The sequence below is a fragment of the Phacochoerus africanus genome, chromosome 1, assembly GCF_016906955.1.
Source record: "Phacochoerus africanus isolate WHEZ1 chromosome 1, ROS_Pafr_v1, whole genome shotgun sequence".
In the NCBI taxonomy this organism is placed as follows: Eukaryota; Metazoa; Chordata; class Mammalia; order Artiodactyla; family Suidae; genus Phacochoerus; species Phacochoerus africanus.
The window spans coordinates 217942716-217959491 of record NC_062544.1 but is presented as its reverse complement, the minus strand read 5'-3'; positions in this window follow the sequence as shown (position 1 = coordinate 217959491).

Genomic DNA, 16776 nt, shown 5'->3' with positions numbered 1-16776 from the left:
GCATACATAAATACTTCAGGAGCTGAAACTCAGATCAATAGAATAATCCAGGAGTTCCCCCTGTGGCTCAGCAGGTTAAGAACCCAACATAGTCTCTGTTAGGAAGTGGGTTTGACCACTGGCGTCACTTAGTGGGTTAAGGATTCGGCATTGTTGCAAGGTATGGCATAGGCTGAAGATGTGGCTCAGATCTGGCGTGGCTGTGGCAGCGGCATAGGTCAGCAGCTGTAGCTCCAATTGGACCCCCTAGCCTGGGAACTTCTATATGCCCCTGGTGCAGCCCTAAAAAGAAGAATAAAAAAAATCCAAGGGGCCACTGGATTACACGATGTATAAAAAGAGGATCTATTCCTAGATCTGTTTTCATGATCGCCATCCAAGATAGAAGGACTTTCCCGGGGGAGCCTACAAGGCTGCATTTTTATCATCATCCTTATTGCACTATGTCTATTAATTGTCAAGCTCTTGTCTAGGTGTTGTGTTGCAACAGGACCATCAAAAAAGGGAGTAACATCATCATAATGAAAGTTGTTTGCACCCACACTGGGACTCGAGAACACATCTAGTTTTAGGTTGATCGATTCCATTCCATGGGTGCCCCCTTTTAGTCCCTGTTCAGCAGAAGTGGCTTGGCCCCTTTTCCTGACATCAGACTGTGGAATGGATGGTTGACGGTGGGGAATCCAACAAAATAGTAACCGACCCTGAAAATTTTGTGTTTCTTTTACCTTCTGCAACCCTTAATTCACTAACGACGCCTTTAAGCATTCCTACCTAGCTCAAGCTTACCATAATCTTTGATGCCTCAAGGTTGAGGAATTTCAAAGAAAAGGGAGGAATGAAACCAAGAAGAATCCTGTAGGGCCCTCCTGAGCAAAAAATCCTTTCTGTTTCCCCTGGTTCTTATTTGCAGGATAAAGCCTTCAGCTTCCAAGACCTTCCAAAGGGCAGATTCAAATGGTTGCTTATCAGGGAAGACAGGAAATACAGAAACTAAGGAGCTATCAAGAAATAACAGTGCAGCCAAGAAGCAAGGCGCTGGTTCCTCCTGAAGGAATATGCACAACACTATCTTTGAGGTCTTCTGCAGGAACAAAGACTCCCACCTGGGGGTGCAGGGGGGATAACGTCAGGCTGAGCTCAAGATTCCGGAAGCACCACCTGTTACCTCATCACCAACCAATCTGAAGAAAATCACACAGCCTGCGGCCCTCACCCCAAATTTGCCTATTAAAACTTCTCCCCAAAAACCAAAGGGGAGTTCAGGTTTCTTGAGCACAAGCCACCTGTTTTCCTTGCTTGATCCAGCAATAAAATTTTCTCTGCTCCCAACTCCAATGCTTTGGTCTGTTTGGTCTCCCTGTGTGTCTGGCACACAAAACTCACCTTTGGTAACAACCCTGCAACTTTGGGGCCCCCCCAGGCTAGTGGGCAGCCCCTGCAAATTTCCATTCCCTGTCCTTAATTCCTGACATCTCAGCGCTCATGGGAGTTTCCTGGGTCTCCTGGCTGCTCCACCAATCGTTGGGCTGCACCCCGCAGGCCTGCAAGCCCTGGATTTGCCCAGCTTCAAGACCAAAGAAAGAGCCCAGGGTCGGCCATTGAGACCCCAGTAGTTTAATGGGGGAGCTTACCTGTCTGAAGTAAGGGCCTGGAGCAACTCCCCATCGCGCATGGCAAAAGGCGGGCAGAACATGGCAGCAATCTCCCTCCCACAAGGCGGGTGAGGTTACCAGTTATAAGGGGAATTGATGTCAGGTTGGCTCATTGGTTACCTGGGAAACCAGCAGACGAGCCCGCCCCTCACTGCCCCTCTGACGAATTATCAGGTGGAGATATTCTGAGCTAAGGATTAGACCCATCACAGCTGGGGCCAGGAGCAAGTAGGCAGGAAGGTCAGTTCTGTGAGTAGGGTGTAGGTTGAGCAGGGGGTGTACAGAGAGCAAGAGAACAGCCATCTTGGGTGGCCTGATCATTCGGAAGGGATGCAGGGAAGTGGGGGGGGGGGTCCTCAAATTTGGATGAATGGAGATGGAAGGCCCTATATAGCAGACTTTCATTTTTTCAAGAGTGGTATCTTACAGAACTGCTCCATGCTTAATTTACTGGACTGGTATCATTTGTTCCCCAAAGAAAGCAAGGGCATATTTTGGAATTTCAAGTTCAAGACCATATTTTCCAGGAGTTCCTGTCGTGGCGCAGCAGAAACAAATCCGACTAGGAACCATGAGGTTGCAGATTCGATCCCTGGCCTTGCTCAGTGGGTTAAGGATCCGGCGTTGCCATGAGCTGCGGTATAGGTGGCAGATGAGGCTCAGATCTGATATTGCTGTGGCTGTGGTGTAGGCCGGCAGCTATAGCTCCGATTAGACCCCTAGCCTGGGAACCTCCATATGCTGCGGGTGTGGCCCTAAAAAGAAAAAAAAAAAGACCGTATTTTCCAAATGTACGTGAAAAATGTTTCTTGCCATATCAATAAACTAAGGATGTTGTGGCCACCAAGCCAGCAGCTACTGCAGTGGCCCTGGACTGTGCCCCTTGAGAGGATTCTGGGCAGAGAAAAACAGGATCCTGTCCATGAATAGTTCAGGTGCATGTCAAAGCAATGATTTCAATGAGCCCAGAGTCTTGCATCTTGCCATATATAGAAAAGCAATACATTTATTAACTTGAAATCCTTGGCTTTCTTTTATTAACAGTAATTAACAGTAATCTCTTGATGTTTTGTTGCAAAATCCCTATATATTCTACCTCGTCCCTTACCTCTTCAGAGCAGTCCCTCAGAACCGAGGGTCTGTCACTGGGGCTTAAGGCCTCAGAAATTCAGCCGAATAAGACATACTCCTCAACTTTTAGGTTGTGCTTTTTTTTTTTTTCAGTCGACACAGATTTACTTGGAATCCCAGTGACTCGAATTGTAGACACCAACCTAACCACCCACCCCATGCTTAGCTCAGTAACAAGGGCGACAATTTTGGGCGCTTGCTGTGTGCCTGATACTGTTGTAAGCAATTTCTTTGCTTCAGGCTCACAGCAAACCCAGATTAGCTTCTATTATTAGCTCGTTTTGCATAAGAACAAATTGCCCGAGGTCAGATAGATGGTGAGCCAGAGGCTGTATTGAGCCCAGGCTGTGGCTAAGGGGCTCCAGTCAGGAGACGGTATGTACTGGGTAAGACTGTCTCTCTCTCTCCCTCTCTCTCTCTCTCTCTCTCTCTCTCTCTCACACACACACACACACACACACACACACGAAGGAGCTTTCCCCAGAGCAGTGTATTTGCATTGCCAGCCCTGGTACAAGGCCCTGTTCCAGAACCAATTTACTCTTCACAACAGTTCTGCAAGTTTTCACCTCGCACATCACACAGCCAGGCAATAATAATGGGTCTGGAATTCAAAAGTCCAGGGTCATCCTGGACAGGCTGGGACCTGAGTCCCTCTTCCAGAGGCTTGCGCTTGGACAAACATCTGGAGCAGCAGAATCCAAAGAAACTATGATGGACTGAAAATAACTGTGTGCGTTGGCAGCAGGGGCCAACGATGAACAGTATGATAAAAAATAAATAAAAGGCCACATACCAACTGCCATTTCTGAGATGCCAAGAGCAAAAGCAGGGTAGCCTGCGCCTGATCCCTGCACACAACACCACCAAGGGGGTGGGCAGGCTACCTAAGCCACATCTCCTACACAGCCCACAGGTCTGCGGCGCCTGTGGTTACGACCTCGAAGGATCCAAGCAGCTCCTCTCCTAGGGTGAGCAAGGACACCTGCGGCTTTCTTTCCCTGCCTCCAGCTCGGATTAAGCTCTGCCTGAAATTCTCTCTGGCCTCTTGTCAATTTCTATTGATCTAAAAGTCTAAGGACCCAGGTTAGTAACAATCCCTCTAAGCAGGGACCTTCAGACCAGGGCACGTGAGTGCAAGAGGGTCACAGCATGATAGATTTAAGGAAACCGAGTACTGCCTTCCCTCAGACCATCTGAGGCAGCTCCTGGCTTAGGTTCTGTTTCCCCGCTTTCCCTTTCATAGTTATCCTTTTCCCACTTTACAAATGAAAAGTATCTCTCTCACAATTGGCAATATTGCTATGGAGGTCCTGGGATATAGAAGCCTCCTCACTGCCAAAAAAGAGGGGAAGGGGAGCTCCCTTGTGGCTCAGTGGGTTATGGATCTGGAGTTGTCACTGGCTAGGAACTTCCACAAGTCCTGGGCATGGCCAAAAAGAAAAACAAAAAATGAGGGAGAGGAAGAAGGACAATTGAAAATATATGTGTTTAAACAAAATAAAAAAATAAAATATATGTGTCACATATATATATATATATGAATATTATGTGTAAAAAAAAACTTGAATGAAATCTTGCGATTTGCGAGCCCATGGATGGACTAGGAGGGTATTAGAGTAAGTTAAATAAGTCAGCTAAAGACAAATACTATATGATTTCATTTATATGTTAAATCTAAAAAACAAAACAAATGAACAAACAAAACCAAACAGAAACAGAGTCATGGATACAGAGAACAAAAAAGAGGTTGCCAGAGGGGAGGATGAAGGCAGAAGAGAAATATACGAGGGAGATGAAGAGATAACAAACTTCTAGTTACAAAACAGTAGTCTCGGGTATGAAATGTACAGTGTAGGGAATATATAGTCAGTAACTATACAATATTTTTGTATGACGACAGATTGTAACTAATCAGGGTGATCAGATTTTGGTTTGGGTTTTGGTTTTTCATTTCTTTATTTTTTTTCTTTTTTGGCCCTGGAGTTCCTGGGATCAGGGATGGAATCCAAGTTGCTGCTGCAACCTATGCCACAGCTGTGGCGACGCCATGTCCTTCACCCACTTCGCCAGGCCAGGGATTGAACTAGCATCCCTGCTGCTGTAGGCACGGCAGATCCCATGGCACCCCTGTGGGAACTCCGAGGTGATCATTTTGTAATGTATGCAAATTTCTAATCACATGTTGTACATCAGGAATGACATAGCGTGAAAGGTCAATTATATTTTAAAAGCAAATAAACTCATAGAAAAAGAGATCAAATTTGTGGCTACCAGAGGCAGGACATGTGTGTGTGTAGGGGAATTGGATGAAGGTGATCAAAAGGTACATACGTCCAATTACAAGACAAATTAGTACTAGGGATGTAATATACAACGCGATGCAAATAATTAACACTATTACAGGTTATAGATGAAAGTTGTTAAGAGAGCGAATCCTCAGTTCTCATCACGAGAAAAATTTTTTTCTATTTCTTCAATGTCATATCTGTATGAGATGATGGATGTTCACTAAACTTGTGGCAATTATTTCATGATGTATGTAATTCAAATCAATATGCTGTACACCTTAAACGTATATGTGCTGTAGCTCAATAGAATCTCAATAAAAAGTGGGTGCAAGTAGGTGTCCACACACCTCCTAGAACAAGTTATCATGGAATCAGAGTAGGCCTTTCCATCTGTCCCTTTCATAGACATATTTCTATTACAGACAATGTGGCTTTATAACTAGGGTACTTTGACTTATGTTGAGATGCTCAGAATTCAGATGTCGTATAAAGCAGGAGAGCAGGAAGGAGGATAATTATTTAATAACCTCACCTTTTCCATTCCCCAACTACTGTCCGAGATCACCAAACTCCCGAGGGAGAGCTCCGAGAAAGCAAAGCAGGCTTTTCATCAGCCAGAAACGGTGGGGGGGCCAGGACCTTACTTCTCTCGTGTGATTTAACTTTACCTTTAATAATTGTCAAAATTCAAGCGTCTCTATAATGTTTTGTTTGTCTTTTGTCTTTTTAGGGCCACACATACGGCATATGGAGTTTCCCAGGCTAGGGGTTAAATCAGAGCTATAGCTGCCAGCCTGTGCCACAGCCAAAGCAACGTGGGACCTGAGCCAAGTCTGCGACCTACATCACAGCTCACGGCAACGCGGGATCAGGAGCGAGGCCAGGAATCGAACCCGCGTCCTCATGGATACTAGTTGGGTTCATTAACCACTAAGCCACGACGGGAACGCCTCTATAATGTTTGATGTTAACAACAATCATGATCGCTCAATCCCAAATAATTTTTTAACTTATAGGAAAGTTTTAAAATTAACATTTCAACTCATGTTTTTTAGTTGCAGAGAAGTACTATGGTGCAAACAATAAGAGACTTTCAAGGTTTAAAATACATTGGGATAAAATTCTGTGGGGCAAGTGGAATACATAGGTTCAAAGGGTAAAAGAACAGTGTAAATTTTCCAAATGTTAAAGTAGAGCTGTTCCTGTATTTTTTTTTAAATGCTATGTGTTTTAGATGTTATTAGCTACATTTAAAATAACAGTTTTATTTTTAAATGTATTTGCCACATGCCAGAGATTATATCCTTTGCAGCTCCTTAAGCTATGATGAAAAATTCTAGATGTCAATGTAAAAATTGTGAGGGTGTAACTAAATTTTTCAAAATTCTCTCAGAAACTATGCAGTTAAAAAAAAAAAATAGGAGAGAGTTCTCTTGTGGCTCAGTGGGTAGAGGATCCGGTGTTGTCACTCAAGTGGCTCGGGTTGTGGGTTTGATCCCTGGCCTGCTGCAGCCAAAAAAAAAAAAAAAAAGAGTTCCTTGGTGGTGCAGTGGGTTAAGGACCCTATGTGTAGTGTGGGCTTGATCCTTAGTCCAGGAACTTCTGCATATCATGGGTGGAGCCAAAATAATAATAAATAGTACTAATAGCCACTGCTCTACCTCACATAAAAGAATAGTGGTAGATTCCAGGGGCTGGCTGAAAACTGGGCACGATCCTGAGAGCAGAAAGAGGACACACTCAACACATAGACTGATCCCGGATGGGGCTCAGGTGGCAAATATATACCTGTCAAACTCCTATTTTCTCTGAAAGGGAATTTAAAGTGGATATGATACATGATTCAGTCATTTTTTTTGGTTTATGAAATGTTGAAGAAGAAAAACTAACATTCTTTTCTAAAGATCCATTTTCATAAGATGTGAATTCCCAAATAGAATTTATTCTTGAAAGACGCATAACCTAAATGGAATTAAACACCAAAAAATTAAACATAATGGCTGAAGGTTATTTTGTTTAACCTAAGGAATTGTTGATAGACACCAAGCCTGTTGGCAAATATTAGAATTATGATTTAATCAAATCTATTATTGTTCTGCCCTGCATTATTTTAAATTAACATTGATTAGCTTAAAAGACTACAATGTTCTTCCTAAAGTTATCTAGCTAACGTTCTCTCTCAATATTCTTTTTTTTTTACTCAAATGAATTTATTACATCTGTAGTTGTATAATGATCATCACAATCCAATTGCACAGGATTTCCATCCCATAACCCAAGCACATCCCCCCACCCCCCAAACTATCTCCTCCTGAGACCACAAGTTTTTCAATGTCTGTGAGTCAGCATCTGTTCTGCAAAGAAGATCAGTCTGTCCTTTTTTCAGATTCCACATGTCAGTGGAAGCATTTGATGTTGGTGTCTCATTATATGGCTGACTTCACTCAATGTTCTTTTTAACTCTTTGTCTTTCCCTCTATTTATTTGCTATTCTTAAAGGCTTAAATGTGTTTGAACATAAAATTAGCAGCTTTCACAATCATTGTTAATTACTGGGGCATTTTACTCTTACATATAATATATATATATATATATATATATATATATTTCTGCTGCCTGATAGAATTTTAACATATGAAGCTAAGGAGATTTTCACTTCAAGATTCATTTAGACATCTGTAGTGAGTGTTATCTATTACCAATAAATCTAAATGGTGTGCCTTGTGCTTGTCACCAGAGTTGAGAGAAGATTTGATATAAGGGTAATAATCTCCGAAACCAGGGCTCTAGCTCAGACACAAGCCGAGGGGTGCTGTAAATGATGAAGGCTTCCAAAAGCTGAGGCTGAAGGCCGAGTTTCAGATTTGGGGCTGAATATCAAGGTCAAAGCCAGACTTTTTTTTTTTTTTTTTGTCTTTTCTAGAGCTGCACCCACGGCATATGGAGGTTCCCAGGCTAGGGGTTGAATCGGAGCTACAGCTGCCCGCCTACACCACAGCCACAGCCATGCCAGATCCATGCTGCGTCTGCAACCTACACCACAGCTCACGGCAACATCAGATCCTTAACGCACTGAGCCAAGGCCAGGGATCAAACCTGCAACCTCATGGTTCCTAGTCAGATTTGTTAATCACTGAGCCACCACAGGAACTCCCAAAGCCAAACTTTTATCTATATGCATATAAGCACACATTATATATCCATGGATCCATTGTCCACCTCTCTCCGCCTCAGGGAAGGGGAAGCTGGGGCCCAGGAATCAAAATGGAAGACTCCAAGGAAGACATTTTTGCAAGTTCCTGTGTGAGGATGGTGGGTTGAAGGTACCTGGTTTCCCCAGAAGATGACCAAGTGCTGAATAGCACAGCAGACTCTGAGACAAGTTATAGGTAACAGAGACAGGGCTGAAGCACCACTAGAGCACTGGGCTAGCATCAAGAAGGAAAAAGCACCATGGACAAGGTTTGTTTCCAAAGCCGTGGGCATGATGGAAGTTGGTAAGTTGGGCTCAACCCTAACATTACAAAGGCCAGAAAAGGAGTTCCCATTGTGGCTCAACAGTAACGAACCCAACTGGTTGCTGGTTCAATCACTGGCCTCACTCAGTGGGTCGAGGATCCTGCATTGCTGGGGCTGTGGTGTAGCCTGGCGGCTGCAGCTCCAATTCAACCCCTGGCTTGGGAAATTCCGTATGCCATGGGTGCGGCCCTTAAACCCCTCTGCTCCCAAATGCACACACCAAGGCCCGAAAACTGAAACTCAGAGAGAGATCTGGGGCACAGTAAAGCTAAGACTGAGCCCTCGGCAGTCTATCCAACTTCCATGTGTCAATACGCAGAATGGGCACTAGAGGAATAGCACCTGTCCATTGCTGGCTGTTAAAGCAAATTTGGTCAATATCCTCTCTCTCCAGATGACATGCACCAAGTCAGACTGAAATTTAACTTGGAATACGGGGGCTTGAATTGTGTGCTATGACTTTGGAAAGGAGACCTGGAATCCAGTATCTAGTCAGGAAACCCAGATCCTCACTCAGGTGCACCTGTTTGACCATGTGGGGAGGTGATCTCTTTGTGTCATTAACGGACTCCTTAGTCTTAGATGCTGGAAGATTATATTTGACCTGCTCAAGCACTGGGATGGGAGGCAATTGTCCCCTGCACTCTGGGTCTCACTGTCCACCTTATAGCCAATGTCTGCCATCAGAGAGAGGAGCCCAGTTTTTGTTTCTCATCTAAACCTCATTTGCCCTGACAGATAGAAGAGGTCCAACTCTATTCCCTCCTCCAGGAGAAATGAACCTCTCAATTCATACTCTGTTCTTTTCCTCCCTCTAAGGCCCCCCCCCACTTTCTATGAAATGCATAAGGATATGAGCTCTCCTAAGCCAAGTCCCAAACCAGTAGTTCCCCAGCCAGGACCCTGTCTTGTTTATAGAGTAACTGCCACTATGAAGCTATGTAGAAGGAGAGAAATGTGTCCCTGGAAACTTACATCCCTGGGGTTCATGGTGGTGACAGTGAGAAGACGCTTCAGGGTGATTCAAACAAAACCAGTATAATTTTCATTGAAAAAAATCAGTAGTCCTATGAAAAAGTGCAAACATCTGTGTATCAAAACGGGCATATGATCAATTACGGAAATATTTAAATGTTTTTAAACAAGGATTAATCTTTTATATACAAGAGCTTCTATAAAGCAAAAGAATATAAAAAGAAAACAAGTGGAGTTCCCTGTGGCTCCGTGGGTTAAGGATCCAGCATTGTCACTGTGTCTTAGGTCACCTGTGGCATGGGTTCGATCCCTGGCCTGGGAACTTCTGCATGTTGTGGGCACAGCCCAAACAAAAGTTATATAGATATATATGTATATATGTATGTATGTATAACTCAATCACTGCTTTACAGCAGAAATTAACAAACATTGTAAATCAACTATGCTTCAAAAAAAAAAAAAAAGAAATATGAATGGCCAGTATGTGTATTGGGGAGAAATGGTCACTCAGAAAATATTTTAAAAAGGAAATTTAGGGAGTTCCTGTCGTGGCTCAGTTGTTAACGAATCCAACTAGGAACCATGAGGTTGCGGGTTCGATTCCCGGCCTTGCTCAGTCAGTTAAGGGTCCGGTGTTGCTGTGAGCTGTGGTGTATGTTGCAGACATGGCTCAGATCTGGCATTGCTTCGGCTGTGGTGTAGGCCAACAGCTACAGCTCCGATTAGACCCCTAGCCTGGGAACCTCCATATGCTGCAGGAGCAGCCCTAGAAAAGACAAAAAAAAAATTTAAATGATGATTCTTTTTTTAAAAAAATTGTCAAGTTGATAATAAGCACATGGATGAGAGGTGCTTATCTGGGATGAAAATCTGACTCCTTCACTGAAGAGCAGTGTGACTTTGGGCAAGTTATTTAAATTTATTAAACCTTGGAGTGCCCATTGTAGCTCAGCAGGTTATGAATCCAACCAGTATCCATTAGGATGCAGGTTTGATCTCTGGCCTCTCTCAGTGGGTTAAGGATCTGGTGTTGCTGTGAGCTGTGCTGCAAGTCACAGGTGCGGCTTGCATCCACATTTCTGTGGTGCAGGCCTGAAGCTACAGCTCCAATTTGACCCTTAGCCTGGGAAACTCCATATGCTATAGGTGCAGCCCTAAAAAGAAAAATAAATAAATAAATAAATAAATAAAAATAAATTTATTGAACCTCAGTTTCTTCATCTGTAAAGTGGGCATGACAATAATACGTTCCTCTTAGGATCATTGTGAGAACTGAGCAAGATCAATGCCCAGCACTTGGTGTGGTGCTTGGGAGTGACAGTGCTTACCAGATTTAGCTGTTAGGGCTGCTAATAATGCAATGAGAATGCACTGCTGGTGGGTATATAGCACCATCAGTAAGGGACTTGACCATGGAAGTTAAGGGCCTTCACTTCTGGGAATCTATTCTAAGGACATAGTAAGAGATATGGATGAGAAGGTCCATAATATTATTCTTTGGTAAAGAAAAACTTGAAATAAATTAGAGTGGTTTAAATAAATTGTGATTAATTTATATAATAGGGTGATATATTTATACATTTATACAATAGAGTAGAATAAGAATAAATGTATGTAATAGAATAGATAAAGTCTGTGTAATAGAAATAGAGTTTATAGGAGTTCCCCGTTGTGGCTCAGCAGTAAACTAATCCGACTAGCATCCATGAGGACGCAGGTTCGATCCCTGGCCTCGCTCAGTGGGTTAAGGATCTGGCGTGGCTGTGAGCTGTGGTGTAGGTCACAGACATGGCTCAGATCTGGCATTGCTGTGGCTAGGTGTAGGCCAGCAGCTATAGCTCTGATTAGACCCCTAGCCTGGGAACCTCCATATGCCATGGGTGTGGCCCGAAAAAGACAAAAAGATAAAGAAATAGAGTTCATATAATACAATGTTTTAGGTCAGGATTGTTAACCATTTGCAAACATTTTTTTGGCCACACTTGTGGCATGTGGAAGTCCCAGGGCCAGGGATCAAACCTGTACTGCATGCAGCAATGGCAGTACCGGATCCTTAACCTGCTGAGCCACCAGGAAACTCCTATGCAACCTTTTTCAAAGTAAATCTTCCTTGGAGATCTAAACAATGAAATACATAAAAATTGAACTTTCTCTGGTTAAAGCGGTAGGGATGTGTCACATTTTTACCTGTGGAGCTCTGCCAACAAGGTTCTCTCTCCTGCCCCGCTCCTAGGACAGCCCTTGCAAGAGGTCTTGTGGTTCATAGGAGCATTTTTAACAATGCGGGAGATAGTGATAGATATTGTATATTAAAATCAGAATTAAACTCACATACAGAGTATGTCTTAATCTTGCAAAATGCTCTCACACCCACACAGAGCCACAGAAAAATCTGTGAAAGAGAATACACTGGAATAACAATGGCTGTCTCCCAGTTGGATTTTAGTGCATGTATATTTTCTTTTTATACATTTTGGAGTTTTATTTTTCAAAATTTCTTCAATTAATATGTAGCATACTTATAATCAGGAAAAATATCATTTAAAAGAAGTTTTTCTTTCTTTCCCAATATTCACTCCAACCTTCAGTTGGCACCAAAATCTCAAAAGCCTGTCTAAATGATGATGACATCCCCAGGATAAAAAAATTGTGATATATCTGTATTGCAAATGATGCCTCCGTCCATAGGCAGTGTTTTAATTATTATGATTATATAAATACCATGGTTGCACACTTTCCTTTCCTGTATGCTCTTTTGCTTTTCTTGGTGTTAATCATTATCTCATTTTGGAGGTAGGAGGTAGCTATGACAGGAATAGGACAGAGGAATGGGCTCCAGACTGTTTGTAAAAGGGCTATTTTTTTCCACCTGGGTGGTCATTACAGAGGTGTTTGTTCTTCATTCACTACGCTATACTTTTGTATAATTTTTCTGTACCTGTGAGATATTATATATATATATATATGATATATATATATCACATAACAACTAAAATGTGGCTTTTTGTTGTTGTTGTTGGCTTAATTTTCTTTGAACCCAAACTGAACTCTTCCTCCATGCCCCCAACAGTTTTATAAAATAAATCTTCATACAATTTTCTGTACTAACCTGGGTCCCTCTGGGTGCACACCATTCTCTGAGGCTAATCTGGACTCTTGCTCTCCAGGCCTGTTGCAGTGCTGTCAGCCCGACAGCTCTCCTAACACTCTTCCTGTGTTAGATGCCCTTTCTCATGGATCCACATTTTCATTCTTTGTTTACTCTCTTGTTTTAGCAAGAGCACGTGAGATATTTTCTGAGACCCTTGATGTCTGAAAATGTCTTTATTCCATGCTCATATGATCATAATTTGGCTGGGTATAAAATTCACAGTCCAACATTTTTACTTCAGAATTCTGAAGATAGTTTCCATTATATTCTGGCTTTAAACCTTATGAGTAAGAGGTTTTATACCATTCCATTCATATTCCTAATCTTCTATTGTTGGTGTCTTCTCTTAAAGGTTGATATTTTAAAATGTCATGTTTATGTATCTCAGGGCAAATCTTTTTTATCAAGGTGCTAGGCACAGGGTGGGCTCTTTGATTTGGAGACCTGTGGTTCTTTGGTTCTGCTTATTTTTTCCTGTCTTCCTTCTTAGAAAATTTCCTCCTCTGAATTTTTTTTTTCTTCTTTTTTGGCTTCACTCATGACATATGGAAGTTCCAAGGCCAGAGATTTGATTGGAGCTGCAGCTGCAACCTACACCACCACTGCAGCAATGCCAGATCCTTAGCCTGCTATGCTCTCCTCTGAATTTTTTTTCTGTATTTTTTGTCTTTTTTTTAAGAGCCACACCCATGGCATATGGAAGTTCCCAGGCTACGCGTTGAATCAGAGCTGTAGCCACTGGCCTACACCAGAGCCACAGCCATGCAGGATCCAAGCCATGTTTGTGACCTACACCCCAGCTCACTGCAATGCCAGATCCTTAACCCAATGAGCGAGGCCAGGGATTGAAGCAGAGTCCTGATGGATGCTAGCTGGGTTTGTTAACCAATGAGCCATGACAGGAACTCCTCCTCTAGAGCTGTTAGAACTCCTGGATTGATCCTCTAATTTTCTTATCTCTTTTCTCCCACTTTCCATCTCTTTGTATTTTTGTTCAATTTTCTGGGAAATTTATCTTTAAGCCTTTTTACTTTTTTCTTTCTGCTGTCATATTTTTAAAAAAATTCTAACAGCTTTAATTTGTCCTTTTTATTGCATCTTGCTCTTGTTTCATGAATGCAATATCTTCATTTATTTCTGAAGAATTGTCATATCTTTAAAGAGCTCTTTCCGTTTTCCTTGAGCTTTCTCTGTTTTCATTGGGTTCCTCTGTATCTGGTACTTTCATGTTGGAGCTTTTTCTCTGATGTCTGTGAGCCTGACTGATCCCTCTTTACGTAAGAGTGAGCCTCTAGAAACTGACAGCAAGCTCTGGCACTGCTTGCTAATGAGTGTATTTTATTCTAGAACTGTGGCACACATGACTACCTGGCTTATTCTTTTAGAATCTTTGGCTTGATTTGCCCATCCAAAGAATCATCTTCTTTTATTATTATTATTCAGAATGATTTTATTTTTAAGCATTATATATACATTTGTAAGCACACATTACATGTTTTATTTATTTATTTATTTTTGTCTTTTTTGCTATTTCTTTGGGCCGCTCCCACGGGCATATGGAGGTTCCCAGTCTAGGGGTCTAATCAGAGCTGTAGCTGCCAACCTACGCCAGAGCCAGAGCAAGGCAGGATCTAAGCCGCTTCTGCTTGGAAGCTCACGGCAATGCCGGATCGTTAACCCACTGAGCAAGGGCAGGGACCGAACCCACAACCTCATGGTTCCTAGTCGGATTCGTTAACCACTGCGCCACGATGGGAACTCCTACATGTTTTACATACATGGATTCTGTAGGACTCTGTTAGAGGGCAAGTGCCTACTGGGAAATTATTTTCTAAGACAGTAAAGTATGGAGAACAACGGAGGCATTGAGGACACAAAACTACACATGGATACAAAGAAGAGACAGTTTCCCTCCTCAACCTCTTCTCCCTCCTAGGTGGTAGCCACAGAACAGAAACCTTTTTGCACAGAGCCTCAGGGAGTGGGTTCCCAGATGGTGAAGAAGAGAAGGGAAGAGTGACAGATAAACAGGCCCTCTGGCATCGCAGCACCAAGTGCAGACGTCCTGGTCACTGAAGAGGCAAGGACTTTTCCCCATGAGCTCAGTCCCCTTGGTGCACCAGAACATCAGAAAGATCCTTGGTTCCTTCCAGCTTTAGATTCATTGGCTAAGTGTAGAAGACACGCAAAGGCCAGAGGTATGGAGAGGTTCTGAGCCATAAGGGGAGGCAGGCTCTGCTGCAGGTCCATCGTGAGCCCGCTGAACAACTTCCGGTCTGCCACTGCCCCTGGGTGCCCAGCTTCTTCGTTCCCACTGTGGTTTGCCTCTGCGTCCGCTTGCTTGGGGAATTCCATCAGCAAATCCCACATGCTCTGCTTCAGCTTCTTCATGTCCATCTTCTTGTCAGTCTTAGCATACTGAATTTCAATTTTATTTGCCTTCTGAGGCTCAGCAACCAGATTTGACTCTCCATAAGTTGTGATATCTGATCCTTGGACTTCAGGCGTGTCATTGTTTTCTTGTGTTGTCATAGGTTTATGGCCAGAATGGTCAAGGGTCCCAACAGATCCCACAGATAAGTCCTCTGACTCTTCATCATCACTCTCAGCAGCATGTAATCCAGGGCAAAAGTTGGAGGTGTCGTTAGGGCTGTTGTAATCATAGGCTTCAATTTCTTCATAATGCTCAGTCCCTGCCCTCTGGCCTTGGGCCATCTTAAGGAACCTGGTACCTGGTTTGAGATGCAGCTGGACAAGTCTTTCAGTCTCATAGTGGAAATCTGTAGGAAGAGGGGTGGCTCTCCAATCCTAGTTCTCCAAAGTAGACTTGCTCAGAATAGTAGCAGCCTAACTGCAGTTCTTGGAGAACATCCTGGGAAAACAGGGCTGAATGTGGCTTGCTGCAAGGGAAGGCCACCGGAAGCAAAGCTCTCGGGAATATTCAGCAGCCCAAAGAATCATCTTCTTATCGTCTGTCTAGAAAAATAGGAGGGGAAGAAATCTGGGTGCCAGAGTCTGGAAGTTAGCTGGAAAAGGCATTGCTGAATTCCATTGATAATAGGAGTCTGTTCCTTAGCCCCCGCAGCTGTCCAAACAGCCCCTCATCACACACTCACCGTGGAGCCTGGTATTCTCATGTTCAGGGTCTCTCTGGTTCAGTATCTCAAAGGAACATCCTCTGTGAAGATGGAGGAGTGGTGACTTAGCTGTGAGGGTTGAGAGTGACCACAACTTGAGGTCTGGCTAAAGCTTACACACAGATTTTCAACCAAAGTCTCTCTTTCCAGGCTCTTACCTTAACCTGATACTTCGTTTCTCTAATTTCTGATTCTTTCTGAAATTGTTTATCTGCTCAGGTTTGACCCACATCCAGTCCACTAGATGAAAACTATTCCTCCACTTGTTTTCTGTCTTTATGTATTATGATTTGGGATTACAGATACATCCTAGTTTTATTGAAAATAGCAACAGAGCTTTTGTTTTTTGTTCTCTTTGTTTTTGGAGTGATATTGAGATACCACTATTTAAAATCCCTAAGTCTCTGACTTGGTTTTTAATATAACTGTGATTACATTTCTTAGTTTCTTTTATCCCCTAAATTTTCTTCAATGAAGATGTATTACTTTAATAAGAAGAAAATGTACACACACACACAACGTTATTTAAAGATAAGAGGGCCCAAGAAGGCCTGAAACACCAAACCAGGCAACTTCTTCCCTCTTGCTAGAGGTTCTTGCTGAGCCAGCTGGGCCTATAAATCCCCCTTATCTTTCATACCTCAGCTTCCTGACAACAGGCAGCCATCCGTGTCACCTCAAGCACCTGCCAGAGAGCATCACACCTTCCTTGTCAGAGTCCATTCCCAGCTTCCTCCCCTCTGGGCCAGGACTGGTTATGAAGCAGCCTTTGCCAACCATGCAAGCTGATCTGCTCGTTTCCTGCATTATGAAAAGTTATGCTTCCAAACACACAACAGTTTTTACAAGCAGTGTTCACAGTGTATGTGTGCCCACGTATACATGCATGGTGTGTGTTTGCCATGACACACATGGGT